Below are 11,499 nucleotides of genomic sequence, written 5' to 3' on the forward strand. Positions count from 1 at the left end.
ACTTCAAAACAACTTAGGATGTCATTTCCTTCCAAGTAAACTTTTTTTTTTTATTATTTATTGAAACGCTTCAAAATTAATTCAGAATACTAGTACATACTTGTCTCATTGGCACTCATACCACATCTTCTTATATCTATTGAAAAAAAAAGTAGAAGGGCCAACACAATATTTTTTTTTTTTACAAAAATGACCTTCCGCCCCTCCCCCCTAATCCGTTAAACAAGGCTAGTACTTTCAAATATATTTATATGTAACCAAACATTAATATATGCACAAATAAAATTACAACAGGTGACATTCTATGCGAATTGAGAGACGTGTAAAAAGCAGATCCGGTTTACAAAGTTTAACATCATTTATAAAACTATTTATATTACATGATATACACAAAATTATGTAAATAACTGTCATCATCTGTAATTTGTCATGGTTATATTTTTATTAGTGTTTAAGCCTGTAGTGTTTACGACTGTTGTGTTTTTATGCGAATATTTACAGTTCGAATCCGGATTGTTGTTTTATGTTTCTCAGAATCGTTTATTGTCTTCTTCTACGTTATAAAATTACTGACAGACTATGTGCAGGTAAATAAGGAATTTATTAACTTTACTTACATATACTAACCTACAATAATTTATTCCAATGCGTGTTTATGTATACATGTATTTCTATTTTTTTTCTCTGGTTTGTAAGTGTATAATAATAATTGTTGATCGTTGAACAAGGTAAGGTTTAATTTATGTTTCAATCCTTCATTTGGTTTTTATGTTGTGTATCTTTAGCAGTCACGGATTAATTGATGTTTGTTTAGCGTCCAGTGGCAAACATTTCATGCAATATCAAGGGAGGGGGGGTCATCTAAGATATGTTTGCATCTATACATGTAGCTTCATGGTACATTGTATATGTATCCAGTTAATAAATACAAATGTACATGTCTAACCCTGCCACATAATCCATTTGTCTGTTCAAAGTAAACAAAGTTAGTAATTCTGTGGTAGTCGTTTGTTACTACATGTATATCAAACTTATTTTTCGTATGTAGTAAAATTATTTTGTACATCAATCAGGTCGATAGTTCTTTAGTAGACATTTAAAGCTGACTTTGCTATAGGATTTTCACTCATTGTTGAGGGACAGCGGCGACCAATAGTTATGTCCATGTTATTTGGTCTCTTGTGTAGAGTTATCGCATTACCAATCAAACCCCAGCTTCTTATTTATACATACAGAAAGTGTATAAATCTATGGCGGTTTCTAGTTTTTCTCCCAATCTATGGGAGATTTTAAATCGTGTTATTTTTTACGGGAAAAAGATTATTATATACCGTCACAATTGAATAACAAATGACAAATTACGTTGTTGATGTAGCTAGAGATCACACATGTATAACTATACTGTTGGGTAAGAAAGTCGGATTTCTTTAGAAAGCCACTTGCTTTAAGGCAAGTCATTTGTCAGATATGTACTCACTCGTCTTCTTTTTGCACACAATCTGCCATAGTGTTGGGAAATTGGTAAGTCCGTCTTAGATAAGGAAACCAGATTATTTGCTAAGATTTCTAATTGTTTTTACTATGCTTTGCCATTATTAGATTACATGCATCAGGGGCCTGTAATTCAGTGGTTGTCGTTTGTTTATGTGTTACATATTTGTTTTTTGTTCATTTTTTTTTACATAAATAAGGCCGTTAGTTTCTCGTTTGTTGTTTTACATTGTCTTATCGGGGTCTTTTAAAGCTGACTATGCGGTATGGGCTTTGCTCATTGTTGAAGGCCATACGGTGACCTATAGTTTTTAATGTCTGTGTCATTTTGGTCTTTTGTGGATAGTATTTTCATTGGCAATCGTACCATATCTTTTTTTTTTATATTATTAATAAATACAAATGTACATGTCTAACCCCGCCACATAATGAGTTTGCATTAAAAATTCAGGATTAATACACTAATTTAACATATTTGCAGAAATGAAACTAAATATATTTCCCTTTCACCAATTTATAATACACTAATTTAACATATTTGCAGAAATGAAACTTTTGGTGAAAGGGAAATATATTTAGACCATTTTAAGCCAAAATTAACTTGCCTATGAGTTTGCATTAAAAATTCAGGATTAATGCGCTCCATAGTACACTAATTTAAGATTTCCAGAAAACCGCGAGTTATTAACCATAGATTTGGAATCGACCATAGATCTGGAACACGCCATGATTATGAGTCCTACATACAATATGTTTATAGGTGTCACGTGAGGAATATTATATATATATTTCTTATATATTTTGGGAGGAATGGTCGAACATGTTTACTTACATCGTGTTAAAACGCACGCCTATTTTTTGTAATCTTTAACTTTTTATTATCTTTTGTCTGTCTTGATCGTATTGCAATATTGGCAAATAATTTCAAATTTGGTCGTTTAACTTTTCAGCTGACCTGGCCAAAAGGGACACGTCAGCTTTTCTTATCACTTGTATGTCGTCCGTCGTCTGTCGTCCGTTGTCGTCGTCCGTCGTCCGTTGTCGTCGTCCGTCGTAAACGTTTACAAAAATCTTCTTCTCTGAAACAGCTTGGCCAAAATTAACCAAACTTGGCAACAATCATCAGGGGGTATCTACTTTAAACAAATGTGTCCGATGACTCAGCCCATCAACCAAGATTGCCGCAAACACCTTCTTTTCGCAGTTTTTTCTTATTATCTTGAAAATCGTTATATCTAGAATAAGAAATTTACTCTAAACAGCAATGATGTTCAGCAAAGTAAGATAGTCAAATAAGTCAACATGACCAAAATGTCAATTGACCCATGCATAAGGAGTTATTGCCCTTTTAAAGTATTTTTTTAACAATTTTTCGTAAATTTTTGTGATCTTTTACAATAGTCTTCTCATTTGAAACAACAGAGATAAAGGAGAGTAGGTACGGTAAGGACCGATTTTGGCCTCAAATTTAAGTTTCATCTGACGAAAGATTTTGACCACTTTCTAAACACTTAAGTGTCTATTTCATATGATTCAATTAATTTATGTGAAAGATTTTAATTTATTTAGTCATACAAATTGATCCGATTCAAGCTCAAGTATGAAAAATCTACCAAATATGCGAAAAAAAATCACTTTTCAGATGGTTTCTGTCAAAAACGAAATTGGCCGCATCCGTGTTCATCCTCAATCTTTTTATATGTTATGTATTATCATCAAATACAACTTCCATTTCAATATTTTGGATGAACACGAATGCGGCCACTTTCGTTTTGGTGTCAGACCACAAATTACTCCTTCCAATTTAGAACGTAGTCCTACTTTGACACAAAATAGTGCTTTTGATGTCATTGTTTACTTAAACTAACCAACATATTTGCAGAAATGAAACTTTTGGTGAAAGGGAAATATATTTAGACCATTTTAAGCCAAAATTAACTTGCCTATGAGTTTGCATTAAAAATTCAGGATTAATGCGCTCCATAGTACACTAATTTAAGATTTCCAGAAAACCGGGAGTTATTTTGGTAGTACCTGTCTTTTCAAGTTCAGAAATTTGTTACAAGACTTTAAACATTAGTTGAAAATTGGCATGTAGAAAGGTGATACATGTACAATTCAGGATATACCTGGTTTCCTTAAAGTTAAACTTAAGGTAAATTATTTAGAAAGCTGTGAAAATTGCAAAATTTGGTTGAACAGATAGGGATTTTTAATTGGTGGTCTGACACCTTTACAAGGAAACCGTCTAAAATTTAACTTAAATGCTGGAATTGTGAAGATTTCAGTAATTTAGCATGACTTATTGGTGCTAGTACCCAATATATGTGCATTGTATTGTCAAAAACCGCCCATATTTATGTAGCAGAACCATTCTACTATCCAATAAATAACTACAAGTTTACATTTTAACAATTTTGTAAAACTGCTATATTTTGGGGCCGAAAAGGGGTCTTACTGGACCTACTCCTTTAACAAATCTAGCCTCACGCATCATATACATCAGAGTATCAAAATGGCAGACTTGGCTAAAAATGGGGTATTGGGATAAAAGGCAGTTTTCGGCTTAGGTTAACATATCTCTAAAACTAAAGCAAAAGTATGACGGTTGCATTATTTCATGCATCAATTGTAAATAAAACAAAATCATGTGAGCGACACAGGCTCATTTGTGCCTCTAGTTTGATGTTTTATTCAAGGGTCACTGATGGGTCTTTTGATTGCGAAACACGCGTTTCGTACATACAAAATCATAAGGCAGCAACCATATGATGTTCTTGGTGGAGGTGTTATGGATTTTTTTTGGAAAAAATAGTAAATAGTTTGTTTCCAGTTTTTGCAGAAAAAAATTAATTTGTTTTTGACCCTGAAAAAAAAAATTGTTTGTTCAGACCTCAGCTGCCCATATCTGATATTCTAATATTAAAATAAAAAATTGTTGTCGACTTGTCCAGAAAAATAATACAAGCCCCCACCACCCATCCTCCACCCCCGGCCCTGAAAATTAAACGGTTGCTGCCTTAGCTTTATGTCTTTGATGAGCTTTATTTTTTTTAAAGCGAAATGGGACAAATGATATACAACTTGAAAGAAATCAAACGAAATCATTTGTGTTAAAGTATTTCTGTAATACTAAATGTAGATATATATAAAAAAAAAAAAAGAAGATGTAGTATGATAGACAATGAGAAAAATCTCCACAGGCAACCAAAATGACTAAAATGACCCAGAAATTAACAACTATGTGTCACCATACGGCATTATTTATGAACAAAGCCTATAGTTAGCTATATGAAAGGCCCCGAAATGGCAATGTAAAACAATTCAAACGAGAAAACTAACGACCTAATTGATGTATAAAATGAACGAATAACAAATATGTAACACATTAACAAACGACAACAACTGAATTACGGGATGTACAAAAATATACATTTGTGAAAAGTCACGCTATGATATCTTTAATAGAATCGACCTGAGAGTCGGGAGTAACGGTTCATCGTTGAAGGTACCAAACCGAATTCCCTCTTAGACTGCTCTTTCACTTTTTATAACTGTATAGTTTGTTTTGTCTACTTTTCAAACTACCTCCACAGTAGCACCTATGCTTTGAACTTAATCTTTTTAAAGACACGATGTTTGGTTAACCATAAAACTTAATAACAAAAGTCACGTAATCATATGCGTTTGTTTACATTATTCTCTGATTTTTAGTCTTATCTCTTAACTTGGTACACTTAATACATTTATAAGACAAGGTCCAAACTATAATGGATCACTGTTTTGGTTTGGATTTATTTGTCGGCTTAAACTGCATTTCATGTGAGTTTTCAGATTTTTCACGAAGCGTTGTAAGAATGTATAGTTTGGGTCCTTCAGTTCTAGATTCTTTAGCTTTAAAGCATTGTTTATTTTAGTAGCCTTAGGCCTTTCAATCTTTTTTCTATATATTTCACCACGTTTCGCTGTTCTTAATTTGCTTGATTTGTTTGATCTGCTTTTCTGTTTTTATCTTATATTTTGCACTTTGTGTCCACTTGGTTCTGTATTTGTGTGAAAATCCTTAATCTGACCTTCTTGTAAAGGATTGAACAAAGAAATAAATAAATTTAAAGAATAACGACATGCGCACTTCCTCATAACATAAACAAGAGCTTTTTATAAACTTTGACGTGTTATTTATTAAGAAATGACGACATTTCCTCCTTGTTGTCATTATACATGTATATGTACGTCTTGTGTTATAAAATCAACTGTTACATGTACATGTATAATATATGGAATTTCACATTGCTTATGATTACGTAATAGATATGTAAATCGACTTTAAATTTACTATTAGTTTGTTCAGAATGTGCGTAGTACTATTTGTTTTTTGCTCTCTCTTATATCAATTAAGTACGATGCATTTGTTACAGTAAATAGTATACTATAGATTAAATCACAAAGAACAGAGGCAAATCATGTAAGAAAGCGGATTCTAATTGTCGTGTCTTTCTTACTTTGACAAAAGTAAAGGGTCTTGTTGGGGTCTTTATTTCCGTATTCTTTAAATTTTAATGCCCATAATAATTAATATTTTTACATTTTTGATACAGTCTCTATATTTTGTCTATTATTCTCTATATTCTGTATTTGAGTTCCCAATGCTCATCAACCAAGAGCGTACATGATTTCACCTTATATGTCTGGCTTTATTATTCGGGTTTTCACTGATGAGTTACACTTCCGAAATGCACTTCTGGCGAACACAATTATAAGCCTTTAGTTGTTTTGTTTTTTAATAAACCCAATCCAGACCTGTAAAAGACAATAACTGATATGTGTTTTCTTGTCCTGAACAAAATGGCTACAATAAGAGATACATGCAATTGTTGTAGCATACGCGCTCGTTGATTGGGACATGATTATTCTCTCTGGCGACTCGAGTACACAACTGGTTCTAAGTAGGGTTAACTTTTAGTTGACGAATCTTTTGTTTGCTGTATAATTAATATAGTGACTTTTAAGTGTTAAGGAGGCTCGCGGGTCTAAATCATTTTTTTTATTCAATATAGGATTTCGCTATATTTTTTAATAAATGAACTTAAGCTAATATATATATACTCATAGAAAAATGAAACAAAAAAATGGGGTCACTGTCCATTTACGCTCACAATCTTTCTTTGAGAGAAGCATACGTTTTTGTAAAAGTACTTATTTTCTGTTGAAATGATAGGAAAAAAGAGGTAATATCGAAATAAAAAAAGAACTAAATTACAGAAATCGCTAAAATTTTACAATTATTTAGTTTATGTTCAGCTTATTCGAAAACAACGATACAAAATATTAGGTCATCGATGAGTTAAAAAAGATATTTCAATATTAATGCCAAAAAACCACATGTTTGCACCAAAGGGAGAAAATTTGGAGCTTTTTCAATGATATCAACATTTTAAAAGTCACCTGGGGCCAACACGAATTGATTTTTTGGAATGATTTTTGTACCATATGAGTAAAGTAACAACTACTAAAGGTAATTAATAAAATTTGTAATGACAAAAAAATGTTTATTTTTTTTTTCGGAAAATCTTATACCCGTTTTGTTTGTTATATTCGCCTTTTAAATTCGAACCTAGTATCCTTTTAACCAATGGCAATGGTTTTGTCTGTTTTTCCTCGTGTAAAATTTTTGAATGTTCGTTAGTAGATCTTAGTTATTTCTTTCCCTCATTTGTACACTTTTATATCTCCTGTGAGAAAAGTTGCGAAGGGTTTCCATGGTTTATATCGGTTGTATTCTGACTAAGGTTTGCACTAGCTGCCGTGGTAGTATTGTCAAGGGAAACTACTGAATGTTGCAATAATGAATTATCTCCCCTTGAAGTTTATGTGACTCTTGACCTACTTAAAATTTCAAGGTCTCCCTGTGACCTTGAATAACACGTATGCTGTCTTAAAAATGTTTAATCTGAAATTGTTAAAGTTACATATAAAAACAATATGTTGCATATATACAGTAACTGTTACCTCTGCATTAATCTATATTACACGCCCACAAAATCATGTTTTAAATTAAACTAATTTCATGTAGTTTAACTTTTTTTCACAGATCTAAAGAGGCTGAATTTATTAGATGGAAAATGAACAACAAATTGAATTAACAGAGTTTACAGATGTTAAGGTACAAGTATAAACTTTATCGACCAACTCATAGGACCATCTCATTGAAACTAATCAGGCGACTTACTGAGGGCGTTTTTGTTGCAGTCATCCTGGTTTTAGTTTAAACGGTTCCGGTTTTTAATGGTTTGAACCTGCTAAAACCAGTTTTGGTTCACCGTATATCAAAACAAATAAATAAATAAATATACAATATATGTACATTGTCGGAAAATATAAAAAAAAATATGTTGAAGAGCTTTAGAAAAAGGACAGAAAGCGAGCCATGCCGAGCCTTTCTCCTGTTTCGTAGCGAGTACAAATACAATTTATATTTTATACAAAGTACATTTATTGTTTTTATCCTGCAATTTACATTAATGAGTGACCAGCATTTTGATTGGTTGAATTTTGAGTACGAGTAACAAAAACTGACTAAAAAGTTTTATGACCGCAAGGTCTGGTTCTTGAGCATACGTATGTTGTTTAAATCCAAATCATGGTTTCTGATTTCTCAAACAAAAATCGACATGATTGGCTAACTGTACATCACGTGTTATCCCTTAAGCAATTGCATCACCCAATAAACTTAATATACATAATAGCACGTGGTCCCATAATAAAGTGCACACGTGAATTAAATACAAAAAATTACAAAATTCTTGTTTTCATGATCAAAGCTAAAAAATGTAATTATAAGTATTGAATGCTTCTTTTTGTAACTTCATAGGGTTGTAAAAGCGTTGACCGAGCGCACATTTTTAGAATGAAGCGCTTCCGCGCTTCATAGTAAATGTACTTCGGTCAACGCTGTTACACCCCAATAAAGTTGACAGTACATAAAATTGAGAATGGAAATGGGGAATGTACCAAAGTGACAACAACCCGACCATAGAAAAAACAACAGCGGAAGGTCACCAACAGGTCTTCAATGTAACGAGAAACTCCCGCACCCGTAGGTGTCCTTCAGCTGGCCCCTAAACAAATATATACTAGTTCAGTGATAATGAACGCCATACTAATTTTTGATTGTATATTTGCTACTTTCCTAACAGCGCTTGACATACAAAAAAACATTTTCTTCAACAAGGCAGGTATATAATTTATGTAATATGTAAAATTTTACTTACGAAAAGTTAATACATTGTTATGGCCAATAAGTCCTTTGGTGTTAAATGTATGATAAAAATGATAAAGGGTTATAATTTTAATGAATGATTGATTGTTGGTTGTTTAAAGTCCAGTGGCAATGTTTATGATAGATTATGTTAAGATCATACTTGAAGGGGTCAGGTTTATAGTATGTATCGCTGGAACGTCAGATAATTTTGACTGGACCATTATGTTTATGATTATATAAATGCCCATATAGATACATTTTAATTCTTAACCTTTGTAGCAGTCGCAGATCCAGAAAGTTTCATTCGTGGGGGCCCACTGACTGCCTAAGAGGGGGCCGCTCCGGTCACGCTTCAGTGATTCCCTATATAAGCAACCAAATTTTTCCAAGAAAAGGGGTACCCGGGCCCGCTGCTCCCTCGTAAAGCCGCCTCTGTGTAGTTCAACCAATAAATACCTAAATACAAAATGTACACCCACACTTCTTTTAAAATAGAACACATGATAGAATAAAGTTTTTGTTGTCACAGCATGCACTTAACCTTCATGTAGTAAAATTCAACTTGACAAACTGACACAGCACAGATGTATTTCTTAATTGATTAAGGAGTGACTTGTATGCACCTACATGTATGTTTTAACCGATTAATTGATAATAGACTTGTAATGCAATCACATTCCTTTTAACACAATTGCTTCCAGAGTACATGCACACTGAATGTAGCCAACTGAATTTGATATTGTATTCGTATGTTGTACACATACACCATTGTCGTGGTTTGGGGTGGGGTGAGGTTGAGCGCTAAAGTATAACGTATGTGTTTACCCCAACACATTTCAAGATGGCCTTTCATTCAGTGATTGCTTATAGTTGAAGTCAATACGGTGACTTATAGTTAACTTTAAATGTGATATATGGACCGTACCAGAGCTTTGCTTTTGGTGGGGTTAGTGTTATAAAATTGCTTTTTTCTTTGTAGTGTTTTGCAGCTAGTTTTTTCTCATGTCTTTTTCTTTCTTTTCTTTTTGCAGTGGTTTTGTCAAACATTTGTAAGCGATTCTTTTTATGATTAATTTTAATTACTGAAAGAGTTTGGCCCATATCCTACATTTGATTCATTAATAACAATGTTATGTAAACATTTATATTCTCAAAGCGTAGATGTGCAGAATTCTTAGTTTTAAACTTCTTGTTTTTAAAAGTAGAAAAAAAAAACTCCGAGGAAAATTCAAAAAGATCCTAATCAAATGGCAAAATCAAAATTTAATGATAAAATACACCAAACGAATGGACAAAAACTGTCATATTCCTGACTTGGTACAGACATTTTCTTATGTTGAGAAATGTGGATTCAACCTGGATTCATAGCTAGCTAAACAGCTCACTTGTATATAAACCTCTCACTAAATAAGTTTCAGAGTGGCATTCATTATCATTGAACTAGTATATATTTGTTTAGGGGCCAGCTAAAGAACGCCTCCGGGTGCGGGAACTTCTCGTTGCATTGAAGACCTGTTGGTGACCTTCTGCTGTTGTCTGCTCTATGGTCGGGTTGTTGTCTCTTTGGCACATTCCCCATTTCCATTCTAAATTTTATTCAGTTCTATTTTTCAAGAATATGACTTCAGAATCTGTATTTCTGTTAATTTATTTAATTTTTAGATTATCGGACAGTACTAAATTGGTATAAAACATCTTACAATAATTATATTTTGTTTTGTTAATAGGTCCAGGATGAGGACGATTTTGCAACCGAACAACACAAACCGGCTTCCAAAAAAATGAAATATGTTTGGAGGACCTTGGAAATCGTCATAATAACATCGATAGTCTTACTAATAAGTTTCATAATAAGAAAAGCCATTGGAAGTAAATATTTGCATCCTGCATAATACATTTGTATAATTATAATTAATGAGAACAAAGTGCGGAGAGCGTTTAAAGTTACTGCTGGAATACACATATACATGTACACAGACGAGTATGACAATTGCCAAACATGAACAAGAAAATAGCAAACTAAAGCTAGGAATCCGTATATTATTTATATCTATTTGTTATTCATTTACTTGAAATGATTATTGATGATTTTTATCTTTATTGCTTGTTTGTTTGTTTTTAAAATAATTTTTTAATGTCAAATTCGAGTGTTAGTGTTGGTATGTTGTTTTCAAAATCCTTTTAAATAACCACTTGGCATTTTATTCCACGATGATTACTTGTATATATTATAAACACGGCATTTAGGGGTCAGAAAAAAAGACAATATAAAAAAGAAGATGTGGTATGATTGCCAATGAGACAAGTCAGATCAGACTCAGAGCTTAATAATTTTTTTTTTGTTATGTGAAGAATTTCGGTGTTGCTTTAATATCTTTTAATTTTATGTTTAAGATATTTACAGTTTTTTCATACTAGCTAGCCAAAGGGACAATTAAGAACTTGGCATATTGTATCTACAGCTGAACATTGTTCAATTTCGAATATGAATAGTCCTTTAAATGTCTCTTAATTATTAACGTAGCTAAAGTACTAATATCAAAATAAAGTGTAATCGTACATATCATTGGCCCGCATTTTGACACTAGTAAATGCTTGATTTATTGCCAATTACTTCATGTCCAGTGGCGAATATTACATGCATGTTCAGGGCGTGAACAAAGTTACACTAAATATAATAGAAAGATTGATAATTAAGATTGTATGGGATAAAGGTCAAAGAAAAATTGACTACCATTAGAACATCA

General features: G+C 32.5%; 1 long non-coding RNA gene across 1 annotated transcript; it reads left to right on the top strand.

The window, feature by feature from the left end:
- Positions 1 to 445: 445 nt before the first annotated feature.
- Positions 446 to 10,855, top strand: LOC134701606 (uncharacterized). The gene is made up of 3 exons (XR_010104155.1): positions 446 to 587; positions 7,583 to 7,654; positions 10,480 to 10,855. It is a non-coding gene; the product is annotated as an uncharacterized LOC134701606 (long non-coding RNA).
- The last annotated feature ends 644 nt before the right edge of the window (positions 10,856 to 11,499 follow it).

This window comes from Mytilus trossulus, unplaced genomic scaffold, assembly GCF_036588685.1.
Source record: "Mytilus trossulus isolate FHL-02 unplaced genomic scaffold, PNRI_Mtr1.1.1.hap1 h1tg000247l__unscaffolded, whole genome shotgun sequence".
NCBI classification, from domain to species: domain Eukaryota; kingdom Metazoa; phylum Mollusca; class Bivalvia; order Mytilida; family Mytilidae; genus Mytilus; species Mytilus trossulus.